Source organism: Myotis brandtii, unplaced genomic scaffold (genome assembly GCF_000412655.1).
Source record: "Myotis brandtii unplaced genomic scaffold, ASM41265v1 scaffold139, whole genome shotgun sequence".
NCBI classification, from domain to species: Eukaryota; Metazoa; Chordata; class Mammalia; order Chiroptera; family Vespertilionidae; genus Myotis; species Myotis brandtii.
In genome coordinates, this window is record NW_005354965.1 from 2,548,480 (window position 1) to 2,554,766 (window position 6,287).

Consider the following 6,287-nt stretch of genomic DNA (forward strand, 5'->3'; position numbering starts at 1 on the left):
CGGGGGGGGGGTCCTCGCCCCAGACCCTGGCAGCCCTGTGCTCCCATCAGCGCCTCACAAAGTCCCTCTCTGGGAATTCCAAAGGCCTCGGATCTCACCACCTACCGCTTCGCAGTGCTAATTCCTAGAAGGACAGAGAAAGGAGTGAAACGCAGCAGAAATGAGCCCGGAGTCTGTGCTTTCCGACATCGCCTGCCACGCGCTCATGCGAGGGTCCCAGCAGCTACAGAGCAGTGTTCTCACTTTTCTACACGCAGCGCTTCAAAAAGGAGCAACCCCAATGCACAGCCGGCCTGGGAGACCCCAGCCGCAGGCACACCTGTCCCCCCGAGGCAGCTCCCAGGGGCGAGCGAAGATGTCTGTCCATCCTGACGCGTGGTGATGCCTCTGAGAAGGCCTGTGACGCAGACGCGGCGGCTCACGTCTATTCCAGGAAAAACAGGCGAAAAAATAAAGGACGGAACTGAAGGAAACACAATGCAACCTAAGGAGCAACGTATTGGTCTATTGTTTCCCTAAAACAACTTCCTTTTAGAAGCTTCTAGAAATGCGATGGCTTTACTAACGGATTCCCTTGCTCCTTTCACAGCTGATCAGCTCCTTTTGCCAGGACTTGCACAGCGATGAGCTCTCTCTCCACCTGCTCCCTCACTGAGCGGCTGGCTGGCCAGCCTCTTGGCATTGGCAGCTAGAGAACTCCTCTACGTACTGCAAAGCCCGGTACAGGTTGGCTTTGGCGGCACTGGGGGGTCAGGAGAACGCCAGGGGAGCGGGGCTGGGGGTGGTTTTCGCATCCCGGCAGGCTCTTCTTCGGTTGTTTTCTTTCTGAAATGAACAGCATTGCCCAAGCTCGTTGAGGAAGCTGGCCGCTCAGTGACTTCAGCCACATGTGACGAGTCTCGCTCTTAGTCGCTGCATTACTAACAGCATCGGGGATGCCCACAGCTGCACTGTCCTAAGTGCGGACTTCCTTTTATATTTTTAAATATATTTTTATTGATTTCAGAGAGGAAGGGAGAGGGAGAGAGAGAGAGAGAAACATCAATGATAAGAGAGAATCATCGATCGGCTGCCTCCTGCATGCCCCACACTGGGGATGGAGCCCGTAATCCAGGCATGTGGAGGAAGGGAGAGGGAGAGAGAGAGAGAGAAACATCAATGATAAGAGAGAATCATCGATCGGCTGCCTCCTGCATGCCCCACACTGGGGATGGAGCCCGTAATCCAGGCATGTGGCCAGACTGGGAATCGATCTGTTACCTCCTGGTTCATAGATCAATGCCCAACCACTGAGCCACGCCGGCCGGGCTACATGCAGACTTTCCAAGCGCTGCTCCTGCGTCACTCTCTGAGAAGGAACTGCCCCGTGCGGCTCTCTCTCCTTCAGGCCGTGGGCGGGGGGGGGTGGGGGGGATTCATACGTGTTACGCGGTCACAGGCGGTGTGGCCAGCAGCTCCCACTGGCTTCACGCCCCTCTTCGACGATTTCCTCTGCCTCTCAGGCTCTTCCAAATAAATGCTAAATCCATTACTTTCTTCGTTTTATTTACTTCTTTGAACAGGAAACCGATGTTAGTAGAATAAGCAGAACCTAAGGATAAACAAAACTGGTAACTGTACCCCCAAACAACAAGTAATGAGTGAACACCCAACGACTGGGCCAGAAATTAAAACCGCCAGCGTCACGGGGCGGGGTAGGCGCATCCCCCCAGCAAGGCCGCGAGGAATCGGCGGTGCAGCGAAGCCTTCGGGAAGACACATGGCTGGTGAGAGTCAGTGGACTGTGCTGTCCCCACACAATCAGAGAGGGACAGTAGAGAACGGGGCAGAGGTGATGGGGGGGGTTGTTTCGTTTCAGACCGTGCCCACGGGAGAGGCGAGCGCGTGCCTCACCTGGCATCGTGCTTCGGCTGTGCCAGGAAGAGACAGATCAGAACAGATAACAACGGGAAACGCGGCGAGAAAAATCAAAGGCTTCTAAGAAGACGAACTGCAAGATGCAGCCGCCGCGACTGCTAGAGGCTGTGAATGTGACCACGGCTGGAGCTCAGGACCCCGCCAGGCGCGGTCTGGTGGCCGGACGGTGGGAGCTAAGAAGCCAGAGACCCCCAGGCCTGGGCCCGCTCCCTCCCCTAGCAACACCCTCTCCCCCGACCACCACCCCCCAACCCCGGGCTCCTCTCTGCAGCATGTCGCTCACCACCCCCCTGGGGGAGGCCTAACACGTCTCATAGTTCCTAGACATTCTTGCCACGGGTCTGGGCTCAATCCTTGGTCAAATTTCAACTTTTTTTTTTTTTTTGAGAAACTTCTAGAAATGCAATGGCTTTACTAATTCCCTTGCTCATTTCACAGCTGATCAGCTACTTTTGCCAGGACTTGCACAGCGATGAGCTCTCTCCACCTGCTGCCTCGCTGAGCGGCCGGCTGGCCAGCCTCTGGGTATTAGTAGCTCAAAACCTCCTCTACGTACGGCGAAGCCCTGAACAGCTAGGTGGCACTGGGGGGGTCAGGAGGACGCCGGGGTGGCTTTCAAACACAGGACTGTCAGGGGAGCCAGTGAAATCACGTGTATGAAGTTCTTCGTGAGCTGTGAACGCTGTGCAACCTTCCCATGGACAGAGATGCACACATTTGGGATAAAAGGAGTCTCACCTGACTCCACAGAGGAGCACAGGTCCCTCCCGCTGTCGGCTCTCAGCTCCCAACTCAAGCACAGCTCAGAATTCTCACTCTGCGCCCCAGGGACCGCTCAGCCCTTCCTGCCAGCAACACCACCTTCCAGGGGCGAGGGCTCCCCTCCTCGCGCACTCATCCCACGGTGGGGCCCCCAGGAATGCTCCGCTGTGTCCCCATTTCCTCCCAAAGAGCTTCCCGCAGCCCCACCCGGTTTGGCTCAGTGGATACAGGTCGGCCTGCAGACTGAAGGGTCCCGGGTTTGATTCTAGTCAAGGGCACATGCCTGGGTTGCGGCCTCAATCCCCAGAAGGGGGCGTGCAGGAGGCAGCTGATCCATGATTCTCTCTCATCATGGATGTTTTTCTCTCTCCCTCTCCCTTCCTCTCTGAAATCAATAAAAATAAAAATATATAAAAAAGAGATTCATGCAACCAAAACAGCCAGTGACCTAAGGACACTTCCTGATCCAGGAATAGGTGCTGCAAGTGGCTGGCTGTGTCGTGTCTTCCTTGCCACTGGAAAGTGAGGCCGTGAGAGCAGGAACCACGCCCGCCTTGGTCTCCGCGGCCCGTGCTCACTGCGGAGCATGTGTCTGTGGAATGGCGGGGCCACCGCGTGAACGAATGAACGGACAGACGCCATTCAGGGCAGAGTTCGTCTTTTCTCACAACCCCAGGTCCTCCCAGCTGCTTTGTCAACGTGGGACACAGTGCTTCCCAGGGAGGGAGGCACGTGAATGCTGAGGGCCTGGGGGCCGGGGGCCTTGGAAAAACATGATAGCGGGAAGAGGAAGAGGAAGGGCATTTGTTCGAGGGAACTAAGCCTAAATCAAACATGTCTGTGCGCTCGATGGACTGAAAACAAATGCAGAGAAATTTATGACCCGGCGGCGGGACAGGTTTAGGGCGAGCAGGCTCGTCTGGGTCCTCTTTTGTAAACAGCAAGGACAATATCCTTCTTTAAAAATGTCGTTGGACGGAGATGTCTGCTCTGGTGCTTTTCTCTGCAGCTCGGGGTCCCTCTGACCTGTGCCGCCACCTGGGCCTTCCTTCACTGCGGCCCGGGGTGCCCATGGCCCTGCCCATCCTCGCCCACCTGCTCAGGCCCGACTCCAGGCAGTTCTGTCCAGGCGGAGTGTCTGTGATTATGGAATACTAGAGGCCCGGTGCATGAAATTTGTGCACTCGGGGGGAGGGGGACCTCTCAGCCCAGCCTGCGCCCTCTCACAGTCCGGGAGCCCCACGATCCATCGCCCCAAAGAGGTAGGCTCTGCCCATCCAGCCCAGGCTCTGCAATGGATCACCCCCAAGAGGGAGGCCCCACCCACCCACCACAGCGCCTCCACGGGGTAGCCTGGGCCTCCCTCTTTGGGGCAATCGTGGAGCCCCCTGACTGATCAATTGCCCCGCCAGCCAGTGGCCTGGGCCTCCCTCTGCAGGGCGATCATGGGGCGATGGCCGGGCCCCCAACCAATCGCATCACACCCACCTAGGCTGGCCTGGCGCCAGTGGGTGTCATAGCGTGGTCGTCGGAAGGTCATTCCTCTGCTCGGCCGTTGGGTCTATTTGCATGTTACGCTTTTATTATTATAGATGCCGTATCCTCACTGCCCAGGACAGGGGCCAGTGGCCGTCTGCAGCCATTCGGCCCTTGGAACGTGGATGGTGAAATTAAGAGACATTGTTTTACTTATAGAATTTTAGCTAATTTAAGCTTAAGTCACCACATGTGGCTAGGAGACAGTCCTAACGAGTTAAAATCCAGGAAGATTCCTAGTTCCCAAAGAACAGTCGCTTTGTAAGTGATACTGAGAAACGCATCTGTGTGAGTGAGTGATAAGTCGTGCCGGGATGAGGGAATTTCCCTCAATGAGGAAAGGAAGAGGAATATGTACACAGTTGCCCAAGGTGAACGTGCGTGAATATGATCAGGACACTCCTTTGGCCCAATACGAAAACACTGGCTTCTTAAGTCAGAAGAGTCACCTCTAAGTAACGCTCATTCCCTCAGGGTTTCCCTCAGGGTGGCCTCAGGCAACCCTCTTTGATAAAAGGGCCATGTCCATTGTCAGAGGGCTTGGGAACTGGGGGCACTTTCCCCTCCTGGATTCACAGCGCACGATAAAGGCTCGGGAAACCCTTCAGTGAATGAAGGACTGAAGGAGTGAATATAGTTTTTAAGTTTTGTTTTAACCATGAAGAATCCTGAGATTGTCTGGAGGGGAAAATAAGGAAAGTAGGTGCTATTCCTTGAAGTTCAACCTTTCCATTGACAACAAACTCACACGGTCTCGTCAGAGAATCTGGGAATGACAGGCCCGGTGTGGCCTGTGGAAGTGTGGCCCGGGTCCGGGCTGGAGCTGGCGGGAGCTGCAGGGAGCTCCCAGCCGTCCTGACTGAGGCGGGGACAGATGCTCTGTCCTCGTCAGTCCCCGTCAGTCCCCGTCCCCATCGCTGACAGCCTGGAGCCCCCAGGAGCTGGCCGTGCCCACCTTCCCCCCAGACACCGGCCGCCCGCCCCGCCAGGACCGGGCCTGCACTGGGTTCTCATGAGAAAGAAGAAGGAAACCTACCAACCTTCCATTAACAACAAACACGGCTTCCCTGGCGCAGCCGTACACGGTTCGAGAAGGACTTCCCTGCACATGATTTCACTCACCGCCCTGGCAACCCTGCTTGGAGGATGAGGAAAGGGATGGAAGGAGGGAGGCTTGGCCCTCTGTCTGGTAGCATCCACTGGCCTCGAACCCAGGCCCCTGCACCTCAGGAGGCGGTGTCCCCACCAACCTCCACTAGACCACAGTTTCCATCCGGTCTCTGCCCGGGAAGATCCCCAAGTGCCTTAAACTCGGAGCCGGGAAGCCAGTTTTTCCCTTACAGAAATGTTAAAAGCCAATGACATGAGCTGCAGGGAGGAAGGTGGCACCTGGAGCCTCGGTTTTCTCATCTGCACAATGGGACTCACACCAGACCCCTCACACCCTGTGAGGCGCCCCCTGCGGAGTGTGGGCACTCGCCTGGGGGGTCAGCGCGCACAGCCGCTGCGGGTGCAGACCGGGCGAGCCTGGCAAGGGCCACGGGAAACACTCCCTCTGCGTCTCCTCGCTCAGAGGACACGTGGCCCGAGACACGTCCCACACTGCCAAGGTGGGTTCTACGTCAGTAAGTCACTGTCACGGAGCTCACAGTACTGTGTTCCTTAAGTTATATCTAAGTTAAAGGGAGCCCGGCCGGCGTGGCTCAGTGGTTGAGCATCGACCTATGAACCAGGAGGTCAGGGTTCGATTCCCAAACAGCGTATGTGTCCGGGTTGCGGGCTCAGTCCCCAGGGGGGTGTGCAGGAGGCAGCCGATCCATGATGCTCTCTCATCACTGATGTTTCTCTCTCTCTCCCTCTCCCTTGCTCTCTGCAATCAATAAATATACATTTTAAAAGACAGAGAAAGTCCGTGCTGCAAGGGCAGGTGCACGTGGGGACCCGAACCAGAGGCGCCCTGACACAGCATCTCCGCTGCTCTCAGGGGCTCAGAGCGCTCCCCCCTTCCGGCTCCCACCCCACGTCCCGCCCACTGCCCACGCGGAGACATCCCTTCCTGCCTCCTTCTGCAT